This window comes from Dryobates pubescens, chromosome 35 (assembly GCF_014839835.1).
Source record: "Dryobates pubescens isolate bDryPub1 chromosome 35, bDryPub1.pri, whole genome shotgun sequence".
In the NCBI taxonomy this organism is placed as follows: Eukaryota; Metazoa; Chordata; class Aves; order Piciformes; family Picidae; genus Dryobates; species Dryobates pubescens.
Genome location: NC_071646.1, coordinates 2,030,920 through 2,046,183, shown reverse-complemented (window position 1 = coordinate 2,046,183; position 15,264 = coordinate 2,030,920). Strand labels below are relative to the sequence as shown.

Genomic DNA, 15,264 nt, shown 5'->3' with positions numbered 1-15,264 from the left:
ACAGCCCTGCATGGTGCAGTCAGCAGTTCCCACTTGGGTTCTTCCCCTCCCAGCTCTTGGGGAGCTCTGAGGAAGGCATGAAAATGCTGCTCATTATTCCAGCAGCCTCCAAACACTAGGCACTTAGTCCTCAGCTGATGCCAACCTGAGAGAAGGGTCCAGTGTCCAGCTGGCACAACAATAGGCTGCTAACAGCCAGCGTGCCCACCCCAGGCATCCCAGTCACGGGACCCAGCCCAGGGCTCACATGGTGCTGAGCTGCCCTGAGGGGCTTGTGTCACTGCTTCCATGGTACCTTCCCTGGCTCCAGGGAATCATAGAATCAGACAGGGTTGGAAGGGACCCCAAGGATCAGCCAGTTCCAGCCCCCCTGCCATGGGCAGGGACATCCCACACTAGATCAGGCTGCCCAGAGCCTCATCCAGCCTGGGCTTAAACACCTCCAGGGCTGGGGCCCCAAGCACCTCCCTGGACAACCCATTCCAGGGCTTCACCACTCTCATGGGGAAGAACTTCCTCCCCACCTCCAGCCTGAATCTCCCCACCTCCAGCTTCATTCCATCCCCCCTGGTCCTATCACTCCCTGAGATCCTGAGCAGTCCCTCCCCAGCCTTCTTGGAGCCCCCTTCAGATCCTGGAAGGCCACAATGAGGTCACCTCAGAGCCTTCTCTTCTCCAGCCTGAACAGCCCCAACTCCTTCAGTCTGTCCTCACAGCAGAGCAGCTCCAGCCCTCTGCTCATCCTCCTGGCCCTGCTCTGGACACCTTCCAGCACCTCCAGATCCCTCCTGTCACAGGGGCTCCAGAACTGGACAGGGATGCTGTGGGAGGTGCTGCTGAGCAGCCTCCTCATGACCCTTCCCCACGCTCTGCCCTGCTCCATGACTCACTCTCTGCTCTCAGCCTTTCCTTGCAGGCTGGGCAGGTGCCTCACCCCCAGAGCAGCACACTGTGTGCAGCCCAAGCTCCCAGCACAGTCAGGAGCTGCTGCAATATCAACACAGTTACTGAGGAGGAACACCCACCAGCAAGGACCAGCCTGCTCCCTGCCTTTTATGACACCCCACCAACTCCTGCCTCACAATCAGCCAGCTGCATTCTGAGGCAGCTTGGCTCTTCCCTGCCACACTGCAGCACCTTGCTGTGAACCATGGGCTGGCAAGGGCTGGGAAGATCATCTGCTTTCAACCCCCCTGGCACAGGCTGGGACACCTTCCACTAGGGCAGGTTGCTCAGAGCCTCACCCAGCTTGGTCTTAAAACAGTTCCAGGGATGCCCACAACTTCCCTGGGCAGCCTGTTCCAGGCTCTCACCACCTTCACAGCAAAGAACTGCTTCCTAATGACCAACCTAAACCTACCCCACTCCAGTTTGCTTAGTGGCCATGGTGGTGTTGGTTGGACTTGATCTTAATGAAGCCTCCCTTCCCTTCACCAGCTCCCTGCAGACCTGAGGCCCTGTGCTGCCCTCTCCCAGCATCACCTCCCTGCCACCTGGCTGTCCTGCCCCATCCTAAGAGGGACAGAGGCTGCTGAAGACACAAACACAACCCAGGCAGCGATCCTGGAGCCTGCTGAAAGCCACTCCAGAGGGAGAATCCAAAGCACAGTCACCCTCACAGCTGGCAGCCAGCCCTCCCAGGTGGCTGGAGAGACAGGGGAGAGGCTGCCAGCTCCCAGCTGGCATCCTCAGGAGCACAAAGCCTCCTCTTTTCCCTCCCAGGAGTGTTTAACCTGTAGCTGAAGCTGTCAGCAGCTGCCTTGCCTTTACTGGCAGCCAGGGGAAGAGCCCTGCTGCAGCAGAGCCTCTCCCCCCCAGCCCACCTGCAGCTGGATGGGAGCAGAGCAAGCCTGGCACCCCCACACTCCTGCAGCGTGGGCTGGGCAGGGTCTGCTGCCTTCTTAATTGCTGTTTTCTTCCCTCCTTTTCCTTCCTTTCCTTCCCCCCTCCCCTCTCATCTTCACTTGGAGCCTTCCTCCTCTCCCCAGCCCACACACAGCTCCCAGCGCTGCCAGCTCGGCTGCCACTGCCACGCAGGATTCCCCTTCCCTGCAGTGCCCAGGAGGAGCCAGGGGAGGCTGTTTCCTCTTCCCCTTCAGGAAATGCAGTGGAGCTTTCCTCCCCTGGCCCTGGCTTTCAGCTCTCACCCGAGGTCTCTGCTCCTGGCACCCGGGAGCAAGGCTGCAAGGACGGCAGCGGCGCAGAGCCAGGGCTCGGGGCCAGCCTAAGGCCACCAAGCTGAGCAGAGGGCTGGGGAACAACCCCTGTGGGGACAGGCTGGGAGAGCTGGGGGTGTTCAGCTGGAGAGGAGAAGGCTCCAGGGAGACCTTAGAGCAGCCTGCTGGGGCCTGAAAAGGGCTGCAGGGATGCTGGGGAGGGACTGTTCACAAGGGCTGGGAGTGCCAGGACAAGGGACAATGGCTTTGAGCTGGCAGAGGGCAGATTGAGGCTGGAGACTAGGAGGACATTCCTTGCAGTGAGGGTGGGGAGACACTGGGACAGGCTGCCCAGGGAGGCTGTGGCTGTCCCCTCCCTGGAGGTGTTCCAGGCCAGGCTGGATGAGGCTCTGGGCAGCCTGGGCTGGTGGGAGGGGTCCCTGCCCATGGCAGGGGGCTGGAGCTGGCTGAGCTTCAAGGTCCCTCCCAACCCAACCCATTCTGTGGATCTAGGGCTGGAGGCAATTCATTCCTTCAGCTGCAATGTGGAAGGCAGACAGAGGACTCAGCTCTGACCTGCTGCCCAGGGGGTGGTCAGAGCTCAGCTGGCAGCCTGCCCTGCAGGGACAGCTGGGAGCAGGGATCACAGAGTTCTGCTGCCTGGGTCCCCTTTCCAGCAGCATTCCTAGGGAGGGTATTTAAAGCAACCCAAAGGACATCCTGTTGCACCCCAGAGCTGCCTGGAACCCCTGCAGTGCAGCTACCTCTGGGGCAAAGGGAAGGAGGAGGCCAGCAGCCAGCACACAATGCAAAGGTGAAGAGAAGAAGTGCAAGGCAGGAGACCTGTGCAAAGCCTTCCCAGGGAGAGCCTGGCACCAGAAGGTCTTGATGGAGGCTTTGGGATGCCAAGCAGAGATGAGAGATGACTAAAGAGGTGAAACAGCACAGAATCACCAAGGTTGGAAGAGACCTCAAAGCTCATCAAGTCCAACCTGGCACCACAGCCCTCCTGACTAAACCATGGCCCCAAGTGCCACCTCCAATCCCCTCTTGAACCCCTCCAGGGCTGCTGACTCCACCACCTGCCAGCCTCTGCTCACTTCCCTCTGGAGGGTAACCTTTCATGCCTCTCTGGGGAGCCAGCAAGCAAAGGCTGTTTAGATAAACCTTGCTCCTCGTTCCACTGTAAATAACATCTGGCTCCCCAAGCCCAGCCCAGCCCCAGCTCACTGCTCTGTGTCCTGCAAGCTGCAGGGGCAGCCATGGGGACAGGCAGGCACAGCCAGGCCCTGTGGTGGGGCTGCAAAGCATGGTAAGGAAATCATTTATCTCCTTTTTTCCTACCCCTCCCTTCATGCCCAGCACACCTCCCCCTGCCCCCCTGCCCTCTAAGGACTCTCTCAGCTCTCCTTGCACACTGGTTGAGTTCCTCCCCATCCCCCCTGCCCTCTAAGGGCTATCTCAGCTCTCCTTGCACACTGGTTGAGGTCCTCCCCATCCCCTCCCTGCCCTCCAAGGACTATCTCAGCTCTTCCACACTAGTTGAGGTCCTCCCCATCCCCCCTGCCCTCTAAGGACTCTCTCAGCTCTCCTTGCACACTGGTGGAGTTCCTCCCCAGCCAGCTGCCCACAGCTCTGGTGTCCTTGAGAAGCTCAGATGGATTCTTGCACAAGCCTTGGAAGCTGGGGAGATAAGAGAGGCCAGCATGAGATAAAGAGAGCGAGGCAGAGCCATCTCCTGCTGGAAACCACATGGCTGGACTCTAGTCCTTGGGCACTGGGAGGAAGAGAGAGGAGCTGCTGGGCTGCACACGTGCTGAGCCCATGGGCTGCAGCCCACTGCCCTTGGCAGGACACTGCTTGGACTCTGGTGAGGTTTTTCCCAGCCCAAACACTTCTGTGGTCAGGAAGGAAGGGCACAGGCAGCCCCCAGGCCCCAAACACAGAGTTCCACCTGGCTTCCAGCAGAGCCCAGCAGGCTCAGAGCTCAGGAGGGGAGGAGGAAAGGGACTCCAGGGGAGCTGAGCTGTCTGAAGCTCACTTGGCTGTGTCCAAGCCCACTCCTCCCCTGCCTCACAAGCTGATAAGCTGTGTGCTGCACAGGAGCCTCCTGAGGCAAGAGAGGATCACAGCCTGGTTCCCACACACAGTGACAGAGTTGGAAGGGACCTTAAAGGCCCTAGAATGGTTTGGGTTGGGAGGGACCTTCAAGACCATCCAGTTCCACTCCACCCCTGCCATGGGCAGGGAGACCTCCCCCCAGCCCAGGCTGCCCCAAGCCTCATCCAGCCTGGGCTTAAACACTTCCAGGGATGAGGCATCCACAACTTCCCTGAGCCACCCATCCCAGTGCCTCCCCCCCTCACTGTGCAGAGCTTCCTCCTCATGGCCAACCTAAACCTCCCCTGCTCCAGTTCCAAACCATCACCTCTCATCCTATCACCCCAAGCCCTTCCCAACAGTCCCTCCCCAGCCTGCCTGCAGGTCCCCTTCAGACACTGAACTGCAGCTCTGAGCTCTCCCTGGAGCCTTCTCTTCTCCAGGCTGACCACCCCCACCTCTGCTTTGCAAACCCCTGCCCCTTGCCCTTTCACCACAGACCCTTACCCAAAGTCCCTCTCCAGCTTTCCTGGAGCCCCCTGTCAGAACTCCAGGCCTCCAGGGCTTCCATGCAGAGGAGGGGAAACAGAGGAACCAGATCCTTCCTGCAGGAGATGTCCTGACAAAGAGTCCCAGAGCTGGGCTGAGCTCTTCCCTTCTCCTCACCACCCCCAGGTCTGGTCTGCTCTGACACTGGTGGGGCTGCTGGCACCACCCAGGGCACATCACTGTGCTGGGCACCTCACTGTGCTGGGCACCTCACTGTGCTTGCACCACCCAGGGCACCTCACTGTGCTGGGCACCTCACTGTGCTTGCACCACCCAGGGCACCTCACTGTGCTGGGCACCTCACTGTGCTTGCACCACCCAGGGCACCTCACTGTGCTGGGCACCTCACTGTGCTTGCACCACCCTGGGCACCTCACTGTGCTGGGCACCTCACTGTGCTTGCCACACTGCTATCATGGTGTGATTAGTTGCACAATTAATCATTAATAAGAAGGGATTGGAGGGGATTAAGGACTTAAATAGAACACATGCTGCTAATGGGAAGCTATAAAACCATGCTGCCTTCTCCCTCAGACACCACCTCAGCTCCTCCTGGGGCTGAACTGGCTCCAGCAAGACTCTCCCCCTGCTCTCCATCACTCTGAAGCTGCAGCCAAGGGGATTCAGGAGCCTGATGGGCACCTCTGGGCACCACAGCCACGGGGGGTGCCAAGGGCAGCACAGCTGGGGAAGGGGCTGGGGAACAGGGCTGGGGAGGAGCAGCTGAGGGAGCTGGGGGGGTTGAGCCTGGAGGAGGCTGAGGGGAGACCTCATTGCTCTCTGCAGCTCCCTGAAAGGAGGCAGGAGCCAGGTGGGGGCTGGGCTCTGCTCCCTAGTCCCAGGAGACAGGACAAGAGGCAATGGCCTGAAGTTGTGCCAGGGAAGGGCCTAGGGTGAGACCTGGCCCTGCAGAGGAGTTCCCTGCACTGGGCAACACTTCTGACTGCCAGCTGATGGCCTGAGGCATTGGCTCAGCACCTGGCAAGCTTCTTCCCCTGCTCAGTCTGAGGAGTGACATGGGGTCACCCCTGCACCCCATGCAGAGGATCCCTGGGGGTGGATCCATGGCACCCCATGCAGGGGATCCCTGGGGGTAGATCTGCAGCATCCCATGCAGGGGATCCCTGGGGGTGGATCTGCAGCATCCCATGCAGGGAATCCCTGGGGGTGGATCTGCAGCATCCCATGCAGAGGATCCCTGGGGGTGGATCTGCAGCATCCCATGCAGGGGATCCCTGGGGGTGGATCTGCAGCATCCCATGCAGGGGATCCCTGGGGGTGGATCTGCAGCATCCCATGCAGGGGATCCCTGGGGGTGGATCTGCAGCATCCCATGCAGGGGATCCCTGGGGGTGGATCTGCAGCATCCCATGCAGGGGATCCCTGGGGGTGGATCTGCAGCATCCCATGCAGGGGATCCCTGGGGGTGGATCTGCAGCATCCCTGCAGGGGATCCCTGCAGCCTGCAGTGCTCTGGTGTGGCAGTGCTGGCAGAGCAGCTCCCTGGCCGTGCTGAGCCTGGTCCTGGGACACAAACAAGAGGCTCTCAGTGCCTGGGGCTGCTGCCATTCCCCTCCTCTGGCCACTGCCACGCTGAGGGAGTAGCCAAGCTCAATGCCTTCATTGTAGGGGCAGGGCAGGAGAGCTGCAGAGGCTTTGCCCCTCGCTGTGGTCTCCCCCAAGCAGGATGGGGAGCCTTGGCAGAGCTGCCAAGAGGCTCTCCTGGAGAGCCACAGCCCAGGACTGGCTGCTCCCTGCTCTGCACTGACACTGCTCTTCAGTCCCTCAGTGGCACCCATGAGGAGCAAAGGCCACCCTGAGGCTGGCTTGGGAGCTCCCTTCTGGGCAGTCAGATGCCACCAAGGCACAAGAGAGGGAGAAGAGCAGGCTGGGCTTGGTGAGACACAGCATGTTCCAGGCTGCTCAGGCTTCCTGCATCCTGTGGCACAGTGATTGCTGTGCAGTAATTAGTTAATAATTACAGGCTGCCCAGGAGGATCTGCAGCAGAAGGAGCAGTGAGGGCTGGAGGAACAGCTTCCTTATTGCTTCTCCCTGGCACTGAAGTCACTGCCTCTAGTTTGAGGCACACACAGCAGATGCCAGGAAGGGGTTTATGCCTCCAGGGACACAGGAGTGGTTCCTCCTCCTCCTCCTGTGATCACTGTTCCCTTCAAGGGGAGCCAAACCTTTCCCTGCACCTCAGCCCAGCTCTCCACTTGGCCATTCACCCCCCACCAAGATGGGAAACCCAGGAGTGCAGAGGTGGGTTGGGACTCACCCAAGAGCAAACAGCAAGGCAATGGCACAGCCAGGAGAAGAAGGCAGAAGGGCTGGCCCTGGATCCTACCTCCAAATGACTCCTGCAGCACTGTGTCCTTTGGGCTGCTGTTCATGGATCCCCACTGCCCAGCAGGGCTGGATCCTGACCTTCTGAGGCACATCCCACAGGGCCACTGCAGAAAGGAGAGGTAGTTCCTGGCTCCCTGGCTGGGCAGGGTGACAGCAGAGGTGACACAAGCACGACACAGAGAGCCTACTAGGAAACCAGAGGGGATTTGTGACACTCTCAGCCTTGGCTGCTGACCCAAGGGCCATGCCCTGTGCTGCTGGGGGTCTGCTGACTTCAACCAGAGCCCTGCTGGTTTGCATCACTGGCTGAAGCAGGGCAGGGGGGGAGATGTTTACCCCCCAAGGTGGGCAGATGCACCAGGAGGGTTCACTCCTGGGGTGGAGATGCCCCCAGCTGCCATTTTCCTCTTCAACCCAGATGTTTCAAGTCTAAAAGACATCACCAAACCTCAAGGTGCTCCTGGAGATCCCTGAAGCTCCCTGGTTGCATCTTTTGAGGGTGCTGGGTAGTGATAGGACTGGGGGAGAGGGAGTAGAAATGGGGAGGGTCAGATTGGATGTGAGGAAGAAGTTCTTCCCCAGGAGGGTGGTGAGAGGTTGCCCAGGGAGGTGGTGGAAAGCCTCAGCCCTGGAAGGTTTTAAGGCCAAGCTGGATGTGGCTGTGAGCAACCTGCTGTGGTGTGAGGTGTCCCTGCCCATGGTTGGAGCTGGCTGAGCCTTGAGCTCCCTTCCAGCCCTGACAGCTCTATGACCTCTGGGTACCTCTACATCAGCAGCAGTTGCCCCAGCACGGGCTCAGGGCTGCTCTAAGAGGCTTTCCATCACATCTTTCAGGCCATGCTAAGAGGCAGAAAATCAAGCTCCAGGTGATGGATACAGGGGGGTGGGGGAGGAGGAAGAGGGGGGGGAAAAAACCCCAACCCCAACCAGTGTTGGATTTCTGTGCATCCTCACAAGGCTTCTGTTCACCAAGCCTGCCAGAGCCAGCCACTAAAAAAAGACCTGCCTGCAAGAGTGGGCAGAGGGAGAAGCCACAGCACAGGGAGGGGAGGAAGGGGATGTGTGCACAGTTAAATCTAACTGGGCTCCTGAGCCACTCCCCCCCACCCCCCTGATTAGCACTCAGCAGATAATTAAACAGAGCCAAGTCAAAACAACCTCCCCAGGCCGAAGCAGAGCACCAGCAGCAAGCAGTGGAACGTTTGGAATGCTCCCCAAAAAGGCACACTTGGATCTCTTCAGAGGTTGCAGTGTTTATGGTCAAGCTCCAGCAGCCTCCTCTCCTTTGGTTTGGTTTGGTTTGGGGGGGGTTTAATTCAGCAAGTTGATTAACAGTCACCTCCCAAACTGCAGCAGCAGCCCCCGGGGAAAACTGCTCAGCTCCAGCCCCCTGCAAGCCTTCAGCTTTGGGTGGGCTTACAGGGCCACAGCTGAGCAGCTCAGAACAACGAGGAGGGGGGAAGGGAGAAGGTCCATGGGGGAGGCTTCAGTAAGGAAAACCTCACTGCATGGCAGGTCGTGAGCCAAGGCTGAAAGGGTGCCCAAAAGGCAATGAAAATCCACCTCAGCCCTGCTTCAGGAGCTCTGACCCCCAGCTCCTGCCCACCCCCGACACTGGGGTGCGTTATGCCTCCCACCCTCACTCCAAGAAGGGCATGGAGGGGCTGGAAGGGGTCCAGGGGAGTGAAACAGAGCTGGGGAAGGGTCTGGCTGGGGAGGAGCAGCTGAGGCAGCTGGGGGTGTTCAGCCTGGAGCAAAGGAGGCTGAGGGAGACCTCCTTGCTCTCTGCAGCTCCCTGAGAGGAGGCTGGAGCCAGGTGGGGGTTGGGCTCTGCTCCCAGGCAGCAAGCAATAGGACAAGAGGAAATGGCCTCAAGCTGCAGCAGGGGAGGGTTAGGTTGGACATTAGGAACAATTTCTTGACTGCCAGAGTGGTCAGGGACTGGCAGAGGCTGCCCAGGGAGGTGGTGGAGTCCCCATCCCTGCAGGGGTTCAAGGCATGTGGCCATGGCACCTGGGGCCATGCTTTGGTGGCCATGGTGGGGTTGGGTTGCTGGCTGGACTGGATGACCTTAGAGGCCTTTCCCAACCAAAACAAGTCCAAGATTCTATGATTCTACAGATATCCCAAGGCCTGGAGCTGTATTCCCTCAGGTCCTATCACCCCAGAGCTTGTGGGGCACTAAGCCTTCAGCACAGGAGGGAGAACTTGAGCAGGAGCCCAGCTGCTCTTCAGGTGTGAAAAGAACCAGGCAGGTGTTCAGCAGGGCTCAGCCTGCTGTGCTGGAGAGATGTGGACACTTCCCAGTGGGAATGCAGCATGCCCTGCCTGCCTGCCTGCCTGCCTCCAGCTTCAGCTGTGGTGCTTTGCAGCCCATCCCTGAGAGGGCAAAGGAAAGCCAGGAGGCAAAGAGAGCAGAGACCTCAGGCTGTGATTGGAGACACAGCAAGAACAAAGCCACAGGAAAGGAGGGAGGTGAAGAAGGACCAAGTGAGAGGAGAGATTGCAGGGAGGCTCTGATGGAGCCCAGCCATGGCTGAAGGCTTGCTGGAGCTCTGCTCCTGAGCTTGGGAATCATTCCACAGCAGCTGCTCCCCCAGCCAGGCTGCCCAAGACAAAGATCCCAGCGAAGATTGGGAGCTGCTGAGCAAACAAGCAGCAGATGAGCAATGCTGGCTGCAGGCAAAATGCTACCTGGAAAGAAATCTTGATTAGAAATGGAAAGAGAGAGAGAGGGAAAGATGCTCCAGCCGATTACAGATCCCCTCTGCAAGGTTAATTGTTCACCAGATCCTAATCTGGGCTTTCTCATCTGCATGCATCACCGACAGGTTGCTCTCTGCTATCAGCTGTCCCTTCACAAACAGCAGCAGCAAGTTCAGCTGGAGAAAAGCAAACCTGGCAGGTCAGACCTGCCCCCATGGAGCTTGCTGAGGGCAGCTGAAGGACCTCTCTTTAAACAGAGACCTTCCCTTGCTCTTCTGCCTGTAAAGATGTGAACCAACAACCAGAGCTGACCTCCAGGGTCACAGGGCACTCACCATGCAGAGCAGAGCTCAGTCCCAGCTAAGGGAGGGATCCTCTCTGAGCTCTGCAGCTAGCCCCAGAGTCACAACTCCCTGTCACAGAATCCCAGCCTGGTAGAGGTTGGAAGGGACCTCTGGAGCTCAGCCACTCCAACCCCCCCTGCCCCAGCAGGGCACCCACAGCAGCTTGCCCAGGAGCACAGTGGCCAGGGGGGAGTTGGAATCTCTCTAGAGAAGGAGACTCCACAACCTCTCTGGGCAGCCTGCTCCAGGGCTCCAGCAGCCTCACACCAAAGAAGCTTCTCCTCCTATTCAGATGGAGCCTCCTGGGTTCCAGAGCTGCTATAAGTCATGAAAAGGGATTTGTTTTAGTTCTCTTCACACAATTCCATCCCCAGTCTGGCCTTGCAGTGGTTAAAATAAGTGGTGATGGATGTCAGGTCCTCTCCCTTCAGCAGCTTGCCCAGGATCACAATGGCCAGGGGGGGTTGGAATCTCCCCAGAGAAGCAGACTCCACAACCTCTCTGGGCAGCCTGCTGCAGGCCTCCAGCACCCTCACAGCAAAGAATTCTTCCCTCACATTTAAATGGCACCTCCTGGGTGCCAGCTTGTGCCCACTGCCCCTTGCCCTGTCCCTGGGCACCACCGAGAAGAGTCTGGCCCCAGCCTTCTGTCTCACCATGCGGTGCAGCACAGAGGAGGGATCCTCATGGGCTGGGGAGATCAAAGCTCCCCCAGGCTTCCTGCAGCACCTTGACCTAAAGCCATGGTCTCTCTCCCCTGTCCCAGCTGCAACCTGAAGCTGCCTGCAGCTCCACAGGGCCAGCAGCATTTGAAGCAGATGGTTCAGATGCCAGCAGAAGGCAGCTGGGCAGGGCAGCTGCCCTGGAGCCACCTGCAGTGGACCACAATGTGTCACCATCACTTCGCTCTTTGTCACTCACTCGCCAGCAAAGCTCATCTGAAGGGTCCATTCAAGGGCCCACAAAGGGTTTGTTCAGTGAAAAGAGCTTCACAGCATTGAGAGAGGGATTTCAGTGCTTCCACAGCCACCTCTGCCAGCAGCCCAGAGCTCCACAGACCTCAAGGAGCCAACCTCAAAGCAAGGCCAAGAGTTACCAGCTGGAGGAACTCAGGGATGGGGGGAAGCTGATGTGTCTGAGGCCACATAGAACCCATGGCCAGGCCAGGGACAGGGTCAGACCTCCAGAGCCCTGTCCTGCTGCAACACTTCCTCACTTTTCCAAGCAGCACAGGAGAGGAGGAACTCCCAGGGATTGCAGGGGAGGTTGTTCCACCACTCCTTTATGACCTACCCTCACACAGACACGTTCCAACACACAGCACCAACACTCCCCTGCACCAGGGAGCAGCTCTGGGCTCTTGGAACCAAAACTCTGCAACCTGCAAAGCCTCCCATCAGGCATGGTCCCAGCTGCAGAATGGGCACCAAAGCCTGCACAGAAGTCTTCTGGCATGACAAAAAGAGGTCTAAAAGCCACCAAACTGTGAGCTGGATGCCTCTCACACCCCACCCCCCCCAGATGGAGTTTCATGGATGGGGGGCCAGGTGGTGAACCAGATGCCCTCCTTCTGCTCCTGCCTCTGTTCCTTCATTGCATCAGGCTCTTCCTGGACATACCACAACCCACTGATGCTTATTGTCCAGGAAGGGAAGGATGCTCCAGGCTACAAACACACTTTGAGATCTCAGAGTGCCACCACTGGTGTGTTCCCACTGCTGACCACTGACCCACTGGTTCGGTGCTTGCATCAGGGGAATCTTCCCAGGATCATGGGACCTGGGTTTCAAGACCTCTCCCCCCACAGCTGGGGGTGGCCCCAGCTGCCCTCTCAGTGCCTGGTGATGCTGACAAACAATCCCCTGGCTTGTGACTTCCACCTTTCAGCTCTGTTTGTCAGCACATGCTGCAGCTCTTCACTGCCCCGTTGCTGCTGAGGAAGAAATGAATCCCATTTCCTCCTCCTCCTCCTCCTTCCAGGCAGAGGGTCCTGCCCAGAGCCTGCTGCCCTTTCACCAGCCTCATCTGGAGGCACTTCCTGCCTGAAGCTCGTTCAAAGAGATTCCCCTCCAGGCACCTTCTGCAGCCCCCAGCAGACACACTTCACACCCTGCATCTGGCTGATGCAGAGCACAAAACCCCCAACCCCAGCAGCTTCAGGCCTGACCCAGCTGCTCTCTTCTGTTTGAGCTAATGGGGGCAAGCTCTCCACACCCATGGGAGCTTGTCAGAGCAAGAGCTGTGCTGGAGCCACAGAGCCATTAAGGTTGGAGACCACCTCCAAGATCATCAACTCCAAACATCAACCCAACACCACCATGGCCACTAAACCATGCCCTGAAGTGCCCTGAAGTGATTGCAGGTGATACCCACAGCACAGCAAGGAGGATGCCCCAGCAGCAGGATTCCATCCTGAGTAGGGGAAGCCACCAGGCAGACCCTGCAAGCCCCCCATGGAAACTCTTCACTGGATCACAGAATTGTTGGGGTGGGAAAAGACCTCTAAGGCCACCGAGTCTGGAGACAGAAGGGACCCCTCTGGTGCTTCCCAGAGGGACCCATACCAGGGATGGAGAAGTTGGCAGGTTGAACAAGGCTTCCTAAACCACATTTAGGACCAAAATCCATGCAGGGATCTCCCCTGTCAGGGAACAGACAGCTGGAAACTGCTCTCCACAACTCGCTGCAAGGAGGTGGGAATCAGGTGGGGGTTGGTCTCTTCTCCCTAGTATCAGGTGATAGAATGAGGTTAAACAGCCTCAGGTTACACCAGGGGAGGGTTAGGTTGGAGAGGAGGAACAATTTCTTTGCTGGCAGAGTGGGCAGGGGTTGGCACAGGCTGCCCAGGGGGGTGGTGGAGTCCCCAGCCCTGAAGGGGTTCAAGAAACCTGTGGCCACGGCACTTGGGGGCCAGGGTTTAGTGGGGCTGGGTTGATGGTTGGACTGGATGCTCTCAGAGGTCTTCTCCAACCTTACTGACCCTAAGAATTTCCCGCAGTTCTCGGTACCCAGCCGACCACCCCCCGCCCCCCCACCGTGTCCCGGCTCCAGCTGCCCCCTCCCCGCCGCTTTCCGCCCGAACAGTCCCAAAGCAGCGGCAATGCCCTGCCCAGCGCTGCCCGCCCGGGGGGGATGCACGGGGGGGCAGCGGGGACCCCCGCCGGGACCCCGGCACTCACCGCTCGCTCTGCCGCCTTCCTCCTTCCTGCCGCCGCCACGCCGGGGCCCGGCAAGCGCAGGGGCGGTGCTGCGGGGCCGCTCCGGGGCCGGGCCGGGGGCAGCGGCGCCGCTCCGGGGCTGCGGCCGGGGCTGGAACAAAAGCGGGGACGGTACCGGAGAGGGTTTGGAGCGGAGCCGGGGCAGGAGCGGTGCCGGAGTGTTACCGGAGCGGGAGTGTTACCGGAGCCGGAAGGGGCTGGAGCGGTGCCCGAGCGGTGCCGGTACAGAAGAGGTGCCGAAGTGGTAGCGGAGCCGGAAGGGCTGGAGCGGTGCTAGCGCCCGAACGGTACCGGTGTCGGAAGAGGCTAGAGTCGAGTCGGCACCGGAGCAGAAGTGGTGCCGGTACCGGAGCAGAAACGGTGCCGGGAGGGTTAGAGTGGTGCCGGAGCAAGAGCGGTACCGGTACCGGAGTAGAAGTGGTGCCGGAATGGGTTAGAGCGGTGCCGGTACCGGAGCTGAAGCGGTGCCGGTACCGGAGCTGAAGCGGTGCAGGTACCGGAGCCGAAGCGTTACCGGGTGGAGTTAGCGGTGCCGGAACCGGAGCAAAAGCGGTGCCGGTATCGAAGCGGTGCCAGTACCGGTGCCGGAGCCAGAAACGGTTGAAGCGGAGCCGGTGCGGGACCCGGCGCGGTGCCGGTGCCTCGCTCGGGGCTGCGCTGGCTCCTCCCCGCCCGTAGCCCCGGGGTAAGAAGTCCGCTCGGCTCCGTTGCCCTCGCCCGGCCCGGGGCGACAGCGGGCAGGAGCCGGCTCTGCCCGGGGGAGGGAAGGAGCTGCTCTGCGGGCTGGAGGAGCCGCACACAGCTCTCCTCTTCCCGATCCCAGCCTCAGCGCCCGGTCGGGGCGGGGAGGAGAGGGTCCCCTCCTCCTGTCCGTCCTGCGGATGCGAGGCCAGCCCCTGGGAACCCGGGGGCACGGCAGGGACTTGTGTCCCTTGGGCACCCTTGGCGATCTCAGCCCTTGTCGCTCCACCGGGGTTGTGTATTTAGCAGCAGCTTCACCCCCCCACCCCACCCCCAGCTATTTATTGTCTTATATTTAGCTAAACAGCCTCAGTTTGCCGAAAATAGAGGAGCCACGGAAATAAATCAGGCTGCCTGGAGGTGCCAAGGCTGTCTGCCTGCAACTAATTAATTTCTTATATCCCCAGCTATATTCATCCCTGTCTCCCCTCCACAGAGCATCCTGGCAGCTGAGCTGTGCTCATGAGTGGCTATGATGCCTAAATCTGGGGGATGTGCAGGAGGTTTCATGTGGAGCAGGAAGGCAGGGGGGATGCCTGCAGGGCACCTGGGGAGGGAAGGGTCAAAATCCACCTACAGAAGAGGATGGTGAGTGGGAACTCAGACACAGCAGAGCTCTTGAGGAGGAGGAGGAAAGGGAGGCTGGCAGGCATAGAGGATCTTCTCCTTTCCAAACATCTGAGATTCCACAAGGAACACTGTCCAGAAGACACAAATTCAGGCTTGCTTAGTTCTGCTGTTGACAGAACTCCTCTCTTTTCTCCCCTTTTGGAACGTGGGAGTCTTGGGGGACTTGCTGCCTCTCTCTTCTTATGTTAGAACCATGGAGCTTGCTGGGAGACACTGTGAGGAACAGGGAAGTGGTTCACAGATGGCACTGCAGAAGCCTAAAAGCTGAGGCTCTCCCCCTCCCCCAGGGAGGAAAGGAATATTTCCCTGGGATCCATCTTGTTTGTTCACTTCAGCCTGCCCCATGGCAACACCCAGCCAAGACCTGACACCCTCAGCAATGCTCATCTGCTCTCTGAGTGGGGGAAAACATTCAACACCAGCTCCTGTGGCAACCCCTCCAGTGAGCACATGAGCTGAGACTTGTCTGA

General features: G+C 59.3%; 1 protein-coding gene across 2 annotated transcripts in view; it reads right to left on the bottom strand.

Moving 5' to 3' along the window:
• CDK18 (cyclin dependent kinase 18) overlaps positions 1–14,745 on the bottom strand; it is a 35,684-nt gene extending 20,939 nt beyond the window's left edge. Inside the window, exon 1 of one of the 2 annotated variants that reach the window (XM_054176268.1) lies at positions 14,742–14,745. The gene's annotated coding sequence lies outside the window, so the exon portion shown is untranslated. Of the gene's footprint in view, positions 1–13,384; positions 13,883–14,741 lie in introns of those variants that run through there. The other variant, XM_054176267.1, reaches the window with a different exon arrangement.
• Between the last annotated feature and the right edge of the window lie 519 nt (positions 14,746–15,264).